Consider the following 15,152-nt stretch of genomic DNA (forward strand, 5'->3'; position numbering starts at 1 on the left):
TCCCAAATGCATGAAATGTCCTGTGTATGTCGTTGCTCTGGGGGAAGTCTTCCTAGGTGACCTGTCTCTCGCCTAAGCCTTCTGAACCATTGGGACCAGCAGCTTTGACTTGGACGAGGCGAAGGGTACAATATAGTTGTGAACAAAGCCAAGTCTCTGTCTGCCTGGAGTTTTCTTGGTAATGGGGCAGACACAATAATCAAGTCAGTGAATAGGTCGCATGCCAGGTGGTCAGAAGGCAAAGTCCCCTGTGCCGCCTCAGGGCTCTGCCACCCATTCATGAGGTCGGTAATTTGACATTTACCTCCCGCTGTTGTTGGAGTAGTGACACCTGAGTTACTGTGAAAGGTTCTACGAAGTCACCAGCACTTGTGCTGGGCAGCAGTCCAACTTTCCACAGGGCGCTGAGCGTGGCCGGCTTTCCCCCTCCCTTTGATTTTAGACATAAGGACAGAGTGGTGACAACAGTCTCAGGAACTTCTCAGGCCTCCTTTTGCCCATTTGTTTGAGGGTTCTATCAGGGGTCCTGGGATGGGTTTCACAAAGCCACTGAAATCAAATGTATCATTTTAGGTATGTGCATTTTTCTGGGGAGAGTGTCTCAAGTTTTCATTAAATTCACCTGGAAAATCTTGGAAGGGTCCATTTTTATGAAAGTGGATAGAAAGTTAAAATTGTGCCATTGAGGCTCTTTATTGCTGTCTTTCGCCTTTTTACAGGCACTAATGATAAGTGACTGCCTCCAGGCGGGAGATACGTACAGCCTCACAGCAGTTCTGTGGAACTTGACATTTCTGTGTCTCAGCGGTGGGGCAGGTTTAGTTATTCCTCTGAAGAAATGAGAAGCAAAATGATACAGCTAACTTAGTGGGAGAACACCCACTAAGTGGGAACACGAGCTAACTTAGTGGGAGAAAAGGGAGAGAGGCGGGTGTGATGGACAATGTGGTTTTGTTTTCTATGAAGCAAGAGAGGAGGTTGAGCATTGTAGGAGAGCAGAGGACCACTTGAGCAGATGCTGCTTCTCAGATTTCTGGGTCTGATGGGCACCAAAAATAGGTCTGAAGAGGACAGTTTAGGATTTTGGCTGTTGATGTCAAAGACACCTGTTTTAGGAGATTCCTCTGCTTGAGAAATCCACAGTAGTTTACCTAAATAAAAAAGCTAATGGCAGTTGTCCTTCAAGGTAACGATATAGAGGATAGCTTTTAAGAGGGAAGGCATAGGTACTTACACACTATTTGATCCAGCGGTTCTACTTCCGGGAGTTTAAGACCATTGTTCATCCCAGAACTGTTAATCATAGTGAAAAGTTGGAAACCTAAATATGCAGCAATAGGGGATTAATTAAACAAGTTATGTTAATTAAATACCTGCATAATGGAATATTAGGCAACCCTTAAAAATAATATCTAGAAGACTGATCATACAGAAAATTCTTAAACACTGGTTAGGTGCCTGCTATGAGCCAGGGACTTGCTGGGTACTGGTGACACAGTGATAAATTAGGCAGATATGGTTCCTGCCCTCAACAAGCTGATTATATTCTGCTAGGGAAATCCTGAAACCATACTGACTTTCTCATAAAAACATTTTATAAATACTCAGAGGAGGACTATAGAAAGAATGACTTTCTGTAGGCAGCGTGACCCCCTGTGAAGTCTGATCAGGTACCTCTGTATACCTGTTATTCGTTACATCCCTGACTGAAATCACTGATGTTCTAGAAAGCCTGAAGTCATTAAGATGTCTTACTGTTGAACTGTCTCCCTGCAGTCTTCCTTTATCCCCAGCATGGTGCAAGGCTCTGTGGGTAGAAAGATGCAGTGGTGGTGGCGTAGTCATTTTAGAAGTGGGGGATATTCCTGCCTACTTCCTGGCTTCTGTTCCTTGTGCTGTAGTTGTCACCAGCCTCATCATCAGCTCAACTGTAATTGCCTCTTGTTCACTGTCACCTCGCTTGGGCCTCATGTTGTTCTGAGTCTTGGGCCTCTGATTTACTATCCTCTGTGGTGCTTGCAACTGCGTGGAGTGGTGCTTTATTCTTAGAAATCATCTGGTTTAAATCCCATCTTGCAGCCTGGCGAGGCCTGGATTGGAATCTGGTTGTCCTGATTTTCCATGAGCATCTTTTCCACTGGGCAACAGCTGGGACCCCTCCCAGGCACCTAAGGGATGACTCTTCCAGGTAGATCTGCTTTAAAAGTAGACATTTCAAATTGGTGACCCCACAAAGGTGCAATAAAGATCAATTCCTTCAAAGTCAAGGCAGATTTCTTGAGGAAGAAGAAATTAACCACTGTCTTTGGTAGTGTGGCCACGTGTCACAGTATTGAGATACAGTAGAATTGCTGTTGGTGATGTTGTCAAGTTTGTAAAAGTGCTGTGTCTTTGACAAACTTGGTGAGTTTCGCTGTGTGCCAGGCTGTGTCACGCTCTCAGGGTCCACAGAGGAAGGAGCAGTGGGGGGTCTGCTTTCAAGAACTTCACTCCACAGAGGGCAGCCAAGAGATGAACCTAACGACAATGCGGTGTGATTAAATGCTGTGTGTACGAGTGATCAGGACTCAAGGAACTTTGGCTAACGAGTTCTGAAAGGCGTTCACTGGGGAGGGCAGGTGTGAGTGGACATTGAGAAGGGCCGGGACAGCCAGGGGCACCGCTGGCCGTCTGTGAAGGGATCCTTGGGGTCTGTGCTGACTGCTCCAGTTGCTCTGCATTTACCTTTTAACCTCCGTTAGGTTCTCCTTTTAGAAAAACTTCTTTTTCTTCCATCTCCTCCTCCCCTCACTTTTCTCCCTCCCTTTCTTCCCCTATTCCTTTTCCTCCATTTAGAAAATATGCAAGCAAAAAGAATGTCATAATCCTATCACCCATAGATAATAATTACTATTATTTTGGCATATAATCCTCCAATCTTTTTTTCTATAAATATTAAATGTGCACCGAATAAACATTTTGACTAAATGCTGAAAGATGTAATGGTAAAAGGGATACGATTTGCCAAAGCTAAATCTCATGATTCTAGAATTGACTTTTGGGATACAAGCATAAATATGAGATTTTACAAAAATTATTACAGTGTTATTAAATTATAATAGAGTCGGGCATTGTGGTCCAGGAACTTAGTTTCTTAGCATATATGATCAGTGCAGTGAACATTGGTGATATTGGGTAGAAACTGACTCTCAGCTGAGGTGGACGAGGGTGGAGCAAGGCTCTTATTTATTTTGGTTTTTGAGTTATTATTATTATCATTTTAGCTAGCTGTCAATATAAACCACCATGAGTGATACTTTGTCTCCAGTTTATTAAACTTTTGTCAGATAACTGACTTCTTTCCTCTTTAACTCCTGGAACTAAAGATTTCCTTGGCGATGGTGATGCAGTTTCATTAAAATTATCACTCATGGCAGCTTTGTGCAGGGCTCACAGCAGGTATATATCTGAATAATCTCAGAAATAAAAGTAAGGTAATTGCCCTTATACAGTTTTTTTCCCCCTGACATTTTTGCATGCAATTGCTGCTTCACACAGCCAGTTGAGAGGAAAATTCATCTTTAAGCCTTGGCTCTGGGAGCGTGGCAGTGGAGCAGCATAATTGGCTTTCAAGATAACAAAGCTGTTTTCCAAATCTCCATCTGCATCTCAGCGTTCACTGCCTGCACACCAATTTCAGCACCTTCCCTGGAGAAGAATGACAGAAGAATCTTTACAGAAGTAATCTGTGAGAAATGTTTGCTCTCTCAAGGCATCTCAGTTTCTAATAATTGACTACTTTCCCTGCAAGCAACCGTTAGTCGTTAGTAAGCGTGCTCTTTGATATTGTTAGTAAGCTGGCTGTGTTGATACTGTTACCTGCAAAGTACAGTGGTCGAATTCCATTGCATTCAAGTCGCCTTTTCCAATATGTAATAACTGGCCATCCCATCCCGTCTTTGAACATCTTATGTACGTACATGACCAAATCCCTCCGTGTGATGTAGGGGTGCCACTCTTGATTGTCTGTGGGTGGAGGAGACTTTTATTCTGAGATGTACCTGGAATGCTCACCAACTTTTGGAAATGAATTTTCGGCTATGACCGGTAAATATTTGAACAATGTGGCTTGTTCAGATTGCTGATGTTGCCGTGCTGTTGTGGTGTAACCCACATGGTAATCTAATCATTGGTCATACACCAGTTCGAGGATGCCAGAAACGACATTTGAGGAAAGCGTTCTGCTCTTTGGCCTTTCCGATCGAAACCAAAGATCAGAGTTGGCTGAGCTTGGAAGCTGAAAAGTTTTGGTGGATCCTTAAATATACATAGAAATAGACGTATATTTTATTTGTATAGGTTTAAAATATAAAATTACTAAGATGTCACTGAGAATGTTTTGAATCTAATATGCTTTTAAAAAATACAAACGTTTTATTTTAATTAGTAAAATATTCATAACATAAAGTTTATCTTTTAAACCATTTTTAAGAGTACAATTCAGTGGCATTAAGTACATTCACATTGATATATAATCATCAGCCACCATCCATCTTCAGAATTTTTTTATCATCTCAAGCAGAAACTTGTACCCATTAAGTATAATAATAACTCCATTCTTCCTCTCTTTCCCCTGCCCCTGGCAATCAACCATGCTACTTTCTTTGTCTATGAATTTGACTATTTTAAGTAAGTCATATAAATGGAATCATGCAATATTTGTCCTTTTACGCCTGGCTTATTTCACTTAGCGTAATGTTTTCAAGGTTCATCCATCTCATAGCATATAACAGAATTTCCTTCCTTTTTAAGGCTTAATAATATTCCATTGCATGTATGTATCACATCTTATTCATTCAATTTTTAGTGGACACTTGGGTTGCTTCTGTCTTTTTGGTTATTGTGAATAATGCTGCTGTGAATCTGTTCAAATCAAACATCTTTAAATAGGCTTTTTTTTTTTTTAATGAGAAAAAATATATGCCTTCTTTTCGTCAGTTTTACTAGAGGGAGGCCATATCCAAATTTGACCAAGGAAATGCCTCTCTCACGGACATGAAAACACCCAAGCACTTTCAGCAGTATTCAACTGAAAGCATTAGTATTTGCCTGAGGTCAATAAAGCAGGTTTCACAGTATTTCAGGGCAGTCTCACCAGTGAACTTGGCAGCAACCTTGAATGAGGCCTGTCAGGGTTCTTGGAAAACAGCCTGGTGTTTTCATAGCTTTTTCTCTGGTAGCTCTTGCTGGTCAGTATCTCAAGAGGGAAAATCTGGCAATAGTGTTGGTTCCTCAAGTCAGTCTTAGCTGGTAAAATTCTCATCAAAACTCTTTCTGGATATGCAGATATGATTAATTTAAGTGGTTTGCTCGTCTGTGACCTGGTCTCACAGTGGCAGCTCAGGAATTTCTGTGTCTGTTTGGGAGGGGATCTGAGGTTCTGGGCTGCAAGCTATGTACACATAGCAAGCACTCTTGATGTAAAAGTTTGCAAAACTGTGTGGTAGGAGAAACTTGATGGGGAACGTAGAGCAACACATTCTCCACCGACTCCTTTTGGTGGTCTGCTGGCTTGGTGCACAGTCATCTCGCAACGACATGATTTAGGTGCTTTTTTGCAGAGATGTGGGAAATGAGGTTAGCCTCCTGTTTTGTGGTAAGAGAAGTGAAATGTTTCGTACTTTTACATGGTAGGTAAGAATCAGATATGACTGACTGTGGTTTTAACAATGCCAGTGGTCTGTTTATGGTGCCAACACTTCCTAAGGGCACGTGATATATCTGAAGAGGGAGGCCCCTTTGTGAGTTTCCTGACAGCGTTGCGGATTATATTTTTATATTAAAAGTCTGTTTTCTTGCTGTGTGATCTTTCTTTTTGTTTAATTGTTTTTTGGCATCTGTCTTGGTCTTTTTACTGATAGGTATCTGTGTGGATTTGTAGAGTTCTGGAGTGGACTTTAAGAAGTGCTTAATTTAAATAGGTGACAAAATAACAAAGAAAAAAATAACATATGTGTTTGATACTTAGTCATATAATTTATATATTTAATCACTTTGTCAACCAGGCAAATATTCTACTACTTCAAAGAATAATAATATTCTAATAATGTAATACTGCCTGAATAAATTTTTTAGTTTAATATGAAAGATATAATTAGAGATGTGTCTCTGGGAAAAATGATGATTGGGGTCCCTTTGTCCCATTACGATTTTTTGAGTGTAGCTGACTAACCTGGCACTGCATCAGACACCTATGCAAACAATTGCCAGTTTATAGTTGAAGTCTTTTGTGTTACGTGTTCGGTGGCTGAAAGTGTGGCTTTGGAGGTGTGGAACTTGCTGCCCTGTGGCTCTCTGGCAAGTCATAATTGTGGTTCTGGTTGCGCCATAGCGGGTGGTGGCAAGAGTGTGGCAGAGCTGCAGGGCTCCTGCCCACGTGCTTCCTGATGTACCAGTGACACCAGTGCTCTGTGGCTTTCCTGCTGCTGGCTGTGTGAGGGGAAACTAGGCGCCGCTCTCCAGGAAGTTATGATCAAAAGAGGAACACGAACAAATTTCTCCAGACTGTTTATGCTCACAGTGTCTACAGAGGATGGCAAAAAATGTACACACATTTTAAGGAGGAAAAAAACTATTCGAATTATTAAAATTGTAATAATATATACCGATAACAAAAGATGAATACAAGTCATGGGTATACATTTTTTTGGCACTCCCCCTCGCCCCCCCCTTCCATGTGGAAGGAAGATGGAATCATCTTCCATCTTCTGTTCAGCCCCTTTGACTCCAAATCTTCCCTTCCCGCTCCACTGAGATTGCTGATCTAGCATTGTTTCTGACCCTATGTCACTGACTGCTTCTTCGTCGTCCTCCTCCTCTTCCACTGCTGTGGCACACCCTTCTTTCATGTCCCTTCCCCTCTCTGGGTCTTTGAGGCTCTCCACACTAATGGTCCTTTCATCTGCCTAGTGGTTTCCTCTGCGACTTCTTCCGTGGCCCCTCTGCCTGGCTTGGACATGACTGGGACCTGTAAATGTCTGAGGGTCAGTCCTCAGCCTGTGACGTGCAGCCGGGCATGTGCAGGCTCATCCAATGGGAGCTGTCTGCTTGCTCGGAGGTAGGATGATGGGGTCCAGTTGGAAGAGCACCGTGGTAATATTATATTATTTGGTTTTGACTCAGAAAGTTCCTTACTGTCTGGGAGGTAAAGTCAGAGCAGTTTAAGCTCCTACAACTTAGACTGTGTGGGCAAAGTGATGGAGAAAGTAGAGAGCCTTTTGGACACCGAGACTCTATTTTAGGAATAAACTCTTGGGGTCAGAAATATCAATGTATAGATTAAATTTGACCTTTGTCATTTTATTATCTGTACTTCATTTCCAGGGTAGTTACTGTGAGTCCTACTGGAATAAGCAATGGCATACATTTCACGTTGTATGCTGTTCTTAATGTTTTGAAAATTCAGTAAATAATAAAATCTCAACCTGCTCACCTACACTGGTTTGTCCCATTCCTCTGTCTGCATGTAGAAGACAAATTTTATATACTCTTCACAGTAACAAATTTTTAAAGATAAATAGTACTGGAAATTGACTTTAATAATTCTTTTTTTAGAATGCCTTCAAGTGTTAATGGCTATTCAATTTAAAATAGTTACACAATATTTCTTTTATGACTGTAGACAATTGTACAGTTTACACTCAGTTTTATTTATTGCTTTGAGTTAACATTTGGAGGTAGTGTTTCTGATATCTCAAGACTGATTTCTTGGGTGTGTGTGTGTGTGTGTGTGTGTGTGTGTGTGATTTACTGAACTGCCTGGTGGAGATTTTCTTTATCAGATTCACTCATTTGTGGAGCCAGCAGTTTATGAAAAAACGAGAGAGGGAATATCAGATATTGAGAGGCTTATATCATGGTGTAATGAAAATAAAACCAAGGCGTTTGACTCTTGGCAGAGATGGGCTTGGGTGCCTCACTCCGCCAATCACTGGCAATGGGATGTTGATCAAATTACTGAGTTGTTTGAATCTTAATTTTCTAATATGGGGATAGTAATGCCCACCTTACAGTTTTGTTATGGGATCACGTCTGTAAATCCCCAGCGCACCGTAGGTGTAAAGTACAAGGTGATGGTGAGTACTAGAGCTTCCTCAGGCCACACTATATTAGAAAGTGGTTATGTTTTTGTTATTTTCTTTTACCATTTACCATTACAGAAGCTATGGAGGCAGATGAGGAAAGTCTAGACTGACCAAGAACCTTACTTTATTGTTTGATTGAATTTATTTCATCCAAATGAGTGCATTTCCGTCTTTTCTCCTGATGGCTTTTTCAGCTGTGGAGTATGATGTTAAAAACAAAACAGATTCCAATAAGATTTTTCTCTCTCTAGAACCTTTACAAATGGAATCAGTTTGACTAGCGAGTCATTTTCTCAGGGAGTAGAAGCTTTACATTTATTTTTTTTCTCACTTTTATTATGAAAACATTTTAAACATATAGAAAAATAGAGACTCATATGATGAACATATGTAACCAGCCCTCAACTTTATCAGATATTTTGTGTGTTTGATGTGTTTTGTTACATATATTATTTTTTTAAAACAACTATCCCACCTTCACTGGACTGTACATTTGGAGACCTTGCTGTCTGGTTCCCCATTCTCTCATGCTTAGGACAGTGTTTGGTGAGTGGCAGGCGCCAAACAAACACTGCGTGTGCTTCTCCAGCTTCACTTCTTCCAGAAGTGGCCTTCCCCTTCCGTTCCCCCGGAGGTAATGCTATCACGGATAGCAAGTGATCGAGGAGGAAGAAGTGTCATGCTATAGTCAGCCATAATATAAGGTAGGACAATTGAATTCGGAAATAGCTTCTATAGAAACCAGAATATTCTCCCTGCATTTGCAGAGCCAGAGTGTCTGGTTATCAGACGTAGCAGCCATTGGAATGAAAGCAGATTTGGGGCAGGGCATTGTATGGTGCCAGTACAATTGAGCCAGAGCTCAGCAGTGGGAACAATGTTTCTAGGGATTGAAGATAGATACTTCATGGTAGGTGGGACTCTGTTATCAGAAGGGAGTTACAAAAGAAGACTAAATGGCCAGAGACCAAGACTATTGAGCTCTTAAGAGATGTAAGTAATAGTCGTAGGCCTTTAATGGAGCAGTATAGCATACTAGATGAAAAGCTGATCTTTTGCAAACATACCATCCTGGATTCAAGTTTAATTCCTTCTTTGTTTGACTGTGTGGCCTGGTGTAAGCCGCTTACCCTCTCTGATGTAAGGGCCATTCTCACTTGGCTACTGAGAAGTTAAGCATGGAATTGAGTTCTTGCCTCGACATCCTATTCTGTTTTAAGAGGCCCTCTTGCCTTTGAAAATTCAAAATAGGCAGCTAAACGATGAGAAATATGATTTTTTTTTTGGTTGGTCACAGATTTATAGAATGACCTCATATACATGAAGTCATGTACAAAGTGACTCAGTCAAAGTGAACTGATCTTACCTGCTAAATCTGCACTTTTTTAGTATCTTGTAAAATGGCTATCCTCTTCTCAGTCATCAAGACAGAACCAGGGAGTCCACAGTTCCTTTTCCTCTACCCCGTGTCCTTCCAGTCCCCAAAGCAAGGTCGTTTTTTCACCTTTTTATTATCTCTTGCATTCATGTTCGTAAGCCCTCCTTACTTCCTACCTGGATTTCTACTTAGCTATCCATTTCTGGCCTGTCTTCATCCTGTTCTCTCAGCTGCTGTCACAGTTCTCTTTCGAAATCGCAAGGCTGATCCTGTTGGTCCCCACTGAAATGTGTCTTTGGTTCCTGTGGCCCTCAGAAGGCCTGAGCGTCTCAGTGGAACACGTGAGTGTCCATCATTTATTTCTCCGTTGTCATCTCTCTCATCTACCCGTTCCCTTCCCTACTGGCTCCTTGCTTCTACGGCTTCTGCCCATTTAGAATGCCTTTCCCTTGCTTCACTCATCTAATCTATTCTCATCTTTCAAGACTCAACTCAAGCATCTCCTCCTCTGGGAGGCGCCTGGCCGCCCTAACCCACCCAGCAGTCTGGGTTGAGTGTTTTCCCTCCTTTTGCCTCAGTAATTCCACCGAGCACACTGAGTTGTGACTGGCTCCTGAGCTGTTTCCAGAGTGAATACACTTGAGAGCCTGTTTAGTGCCTAGCATGACACATACAAGGAAGCTCTGAAAAAAGATCAGTAGAATAGAAATGGATAAGAAATTACTTTTTTTATCATCCCCAAACCAGGAGGACAGACACGTTCTTTCTCACCACCTTTCTCTCTGTATCCATTCCCGCATCTGCTCAACAGCCCAGCTGTGATGGAAGAGAAGCATGTGGTTGACTTGAAAGAGGCAGTTGGGATGTGATTATATGTGTCTGAAATATATTCACCCCCCCCCACACACAGAATAGCAGTAATGACATCTTGTATATGTCTTTTTATTTGTATTCTGTTTAAATGCCTCCACAGACATGATCTCATCCAGCGTGGGGCACTGATAGCCTGAGTGCTAGATGCGAGCACATGATTATCTCCCTTTTACAGATGTGGAAAGGAAGATAAGGAGTGAAGATGTTTGCCCAAAGTGAGGGAGTTGTTAGTGGTGAAGAGACCAGGCTTTGAGCTGAAGTCGTCTGTTCTTTCTCCTCTTTCATGACTGGCAGAACCAGGTTACGTCAGGTTGATGTTTTCACATATAATCATCAGAAAAGGAAATTGGCAGAAGAAGTGGTATTGGAAAAGTTTTCTGTGTATTAACTTTGCTTATACACAAAGTTATAAGCAAAGGTGTCAACCAGTGGTCGTTGGCGCCAATTCAATGCCAACAGGAATCCCCAATGTGGGGTGCGGTGAAGAAGGAAACTGTATTCAGTGCAAACAGCCTAGCTGTGCTACAGCATGGCTGTGGAACAGCTCAATATATTACAGCTCAATTATGAAGCAGCACGGCTGTGGGGCAGAATGGCTGTGAAGCGGCCCTGGGGTGAGGTGACCCTGGGCAAGGTAGGCCTTGGGCGAGTCCCCCCTCTGGCTAGACAGCTCTGCTCTGCTTTGCCCTGCTCTGCTCCACCTATTCTTCCCTGCTCCGTCCAGCAAGTGTCTTTGGTGTTTCTGTTCCAGCTGGAGAAATGTAGTCCTGTCTTTGGTGGAAGGGGAAAGTGTGCTCCTCCAGCCAGAGGGGAGCTGACTTATATAGGGAGAAGTCCCTGCCCCTGGTCCCTGATTGGCCCATCCTCATGCAAATGAGAACTCCAAAAGGCACTGTCATGATTGGTCAGAGTGGAGCTGCTCTGATTGGTTGGTGAAGATGCTGATGGGGATAGTAGTTATGCAGCTCTGATTAGATGGGGGAAAGCCTCAGTGTAATTGGTTGAAATACAGTTGCAGGAACTCCTTTATAAGGGCTGATTCAGATGGCAGGAACATACTGTAGGCAGGCAGTTAAGTGCAGAAGGCAGCAGTTCAGTTCAGGCTTTTCCCTGAAGTGTGGTTTGCCCCTGTTTAGGAACGCCTGTTAGCCACCAGGAGTCCTTCTTGGTAGGTATTTTGTTTCTCAGGATCCACATGGGTATACTTTTTATATGTTAATTTCCCCAGTCTTCCTTCAGTTCTGGTTAAGTGCTCAGAGAGGTATGTCTCACTGCGTGAATTTGGCTGAAAGAGCTGAGGTCCATTAAGTGGTGTTCTGGGGGCTGCTCTGAACAGGGGTGAAGGATTTGTCACATTTCAGTTGGTCAGTTTGGGAATATTAACTTCACACTGTTTTCCTGCTTTACAAACTAATAAGGTGACAACAATAAAATCTTAGTCCTTCTTAAGTTGTATTGTTTACGTTCAATTAAATCCTTTAAAAATTAAATGTTGTATTCCTTTCTAGAATTCTGGAGTCTGCATAAATGGCTCACCAGAACTCAACAGTCATATTGTTAATTTCCAGGAATTTCTAAATTTTGAAAATTGCTACCTCTGAAGTAAGCTGTTGTAGGAAACTACGCCTATATGTTTTATTAAATTCTAGGCTTCTAACAGCAAAGATGAAGGCAGTGAGATTGAAAATGCAAGGGCAAAACAATTCGGGCACAACCAAGACATATTCAGACAGCCTGCGAGTTTCGGTGGTAGTCTTTTTGTTATTCTTTTTGGCAATCACTCACTGTTGATCTCTGAAATATCTGTGTAATATTGTTTGTGTAAAAAATTGTTTTTTCAGTTACAGTTGACATACCATATTATATTAGTTTCAGGTGTACAGCATAGTGATGAGACAGTTATATAACTTACAAGGTGATCACTCCAATAAGTCTAGTGCCCACTTGACACCATACATAGTTATTATAGTATTATTGACTATATTCCCTATGCTATACTTTACATCCCCATGATTGTTTTGGTAACTGCCAATTTGTACTTCTTAATGCCTTCCTCTATTTTAACTATACGCCAAGCCCCTCTCATCTGGCAGCCATCATTTTGTTCTCTGTATCTATAAGTTTATTTTTGTTTTGTTTGCTTTTTTTTTTTAGAAATATAAGTGAAATCATATGGTATTTGTCTTTCTCCATCTGACTTATTTCACTTAGCATATTTTTTAGGTCTATCCATGTTGTCACAAATGGCAAGATTTCATTGTTTTTTATGTCTCCGTATTATTCCACTGTATATATGTACTGCATCTTTTTTTATCCATTTGTCTATCGATGGACACTAAGGTTGATTCCATATCTGGGCTGCAGAGAATGCTGTAGTGAACATAGGAATGCTTATGTTATTTTGAATTAGTGTTTTGACTTTCTTCGGATAAATATCCAAAAGTGGAATTGCTGGGTCATATGGTAGTCTTCTTGTTTTATCAGTCCTCATTCGTCTCAACTCTTAGCATTTGACCTTTGACATTTCAGCCTTCTGCTGCCTGCCCCAATGAAACCACTGGTTTCTTGACTTCTATAATGCAAGGAAGTATTATTGTGAGTCTCCTCTTGTCTTTTCCCCTGCTATTGGCTACTTCCACCATCACTCTATCATCCGTGCACGTCTGTGGTTTTCACTTTTGTTCCTTGATGGCATTTGTTTGGATGCATAGCTATTCTTCCATATCATGGTACTTCTACTTATTTGTCCTGCTATCTTCGCAGACTCCATTGCTTAAAAACAAATTGACCTTAGAATGCTTGTAGTAAGGAAGGACTTTCAAGATCATCATTGTCTCATTTTAGAAGTAGATAAACTCCGGCTCGGTGGGGTGATACAGCCTGTGTAATTTCACACAATCACCGTTTGGTGAAATCAGTCTAGAAACCAAGGTTCTTGACCCTCTGTATTGGCTTCTTCTCACACACTGACTCTTCATGGTGCCGTGTCTTTGTAGTCAAACCCTCCCCCATCCCAAACTCCTGGCAAGTGATCTTTTCTCTGTCGCTATAGTTTTACCTTTTCCAGAATATCGTGTAAGTGGGATTATATGCACTATACTCCTTTTTTAAAAAAAACATGGAACGCGTCATGAATTTGTGGGTCACCCTTGTGCAGGGGCCATGATAATCTTCTCTGTTTTGTTCCAATTTTAGTATATATGCTGCTGAAGTGAGCACTGTACTATACCTATTTGAAATAGCTTCTTTCGTTTGCATTCTTTCATTCATGTTATGTGTATCTATAATTTGTCCCTTTTTTTTAATAAGTAGTATTCCATTGTGTGGATGTACCACAGGTTGTTTACTCTTTCACCCATTGCATTCCCACCAGCAATGTGTGCGAGTCCTAGTTGCTCTGCATCTTTGTCAGCATTTGATATTACCAATTGTTAAAATTTAGCCCTTCTGGTCGGTGTGAAATGGTATCTCATTGTGATTTTAATTTTCATTTCCCTAATGATTAATGATGCTGAACACCTTTTCATGTGCTTATTTGCCATTCTTCTGCCTGTTATATATGTCTGCATATCTTCTATCCATTATGATGTTTGTTATACCCATTTTCATTATCTTAACCCTATTCCAGGTGGCTGTTGTGACTAGCTTTTTATATCAGTGTTGTTGCCCGTGTACCGCAGTACATTCCAGAGGTCAAGGCACTGAGCTAGGAACTTTATATACATAATCTTATTTTACCTTTACAAAATCCTCAGGAAATCAGTAGTGTTTTCTGTTTTTATGGAGGAGAAATAAAGACCCCATGTTCAACAGATATTTACTGAATGCCTACCATATACCAAGAGCCAGTTATTATACCCATTCACTAGTTCTGTGACTTTGGGCAAGTCATTTTATCTCCAAGTCAATTTTCTTATCTGTTAAATAGGGATCTATATTACAGTATTTTCTGGCAGGGTTATTGAGTGAGGGTTTTAAAGAAGAATGTAGGAAACATACTCAGCGGAAGGTCTGGCCTGTGGTATACACTGTGAAACCATTAGCATTGGCTGTTCCGGTTGTCTTCATAACTTCCTCCTGTACTGAGTCTGCTTCTGCCACTCACTGACTGTCTCCCTCTGGATAATTGTCCTTTGGTATTAAAACCAATACAAGATTCAGCCTTTTTTATTTAAGGAATGTGCTTCTCTGTTTCCTCTGTGTTAGATCACTGATTGATTGCATCATTTGGTCAGGAAAGATGAGTTTGGACCAATTTGGCAAAGCAGATCTACACTGCTGCAGTTACTACTGCTGCCTCACCCCTCCCCTAAATGCGGAAAGGACCAGCTGCTGTGGGCCTTGCTGGTAGTTAACCTGCGTGTTCTGTTTCTACATTCACATCTTATACTTTAAATGCCTAATCTTAGGTATGGCAAAAGGGGTACTACAGAGGAACCTTCCCTTCGTTGCAACAGTATATGTAGTGTTGCTAAAATTCTTTTTGTCATTTAGCTAGTCGTTTAATCAAGTTTTTCTGTTATTGGCCAGATGATTTGAGATGATTTCCAAGAAGCTGGATATACTTTGAAGAGATGTTGCTATTTGAAGTGAGTGCTTAAGATATTCTGAAGTCAGTCACAGAAAAATTAAATGAGCCAAATGTTTTACTTTGAGTCCATTCCAGCACTCATGTTTATGTAAAGAATGTGTAACTTTTACTAATATCATGGAGGGTTGATCTAGTTGGCAAGGTTATTCTGTTTATAGTAGGACAGAAAGCGGAAACCATAATATTA

General features: G+C 41.2%; 1 protein-coding gene and 1 non-coding gene across 4 annotated transcripts in view; one reads left to right on the forward strand and one right to left on the reverse strand.

Moving 5' to 3' along the window:
* SGMS1 (sphingomyelin synthase 1) overlaps nt 1-15,152 on the forward strand; it is a 254,168-nt gene that overhangs the window by 12,314 nt on the left and 226,702 nt on the right. The window lies entirely within an intron of this gene.
* Nucleotides 13,487-13,593, reverse strand: LOC117036497 (U6 spliceosomal RNA). The gene has a single exon (XR_004425392.1). It is a non-coding gene; the product is annotated as a U6 spliceosomal RNA (small nuclear RNA).

This window comes from Rhinolophus ferrumequinum, chromosome 16 (genome assembly GCF_004115265.2).
Source record: "Rhinolophus ferrumequinum isolate MPI-CBG mRhiFer1 chromosome 16, mRhiFer1_v1.p, whole genome shotgun sequence".
NCBI classification, from domain to species: Eukaryota; Metazoa; Chordata; class Mammalia; order Chiroptera; family Rhinolophidae; genus Rhinolophus; species Rhinolophus ferrumequinum.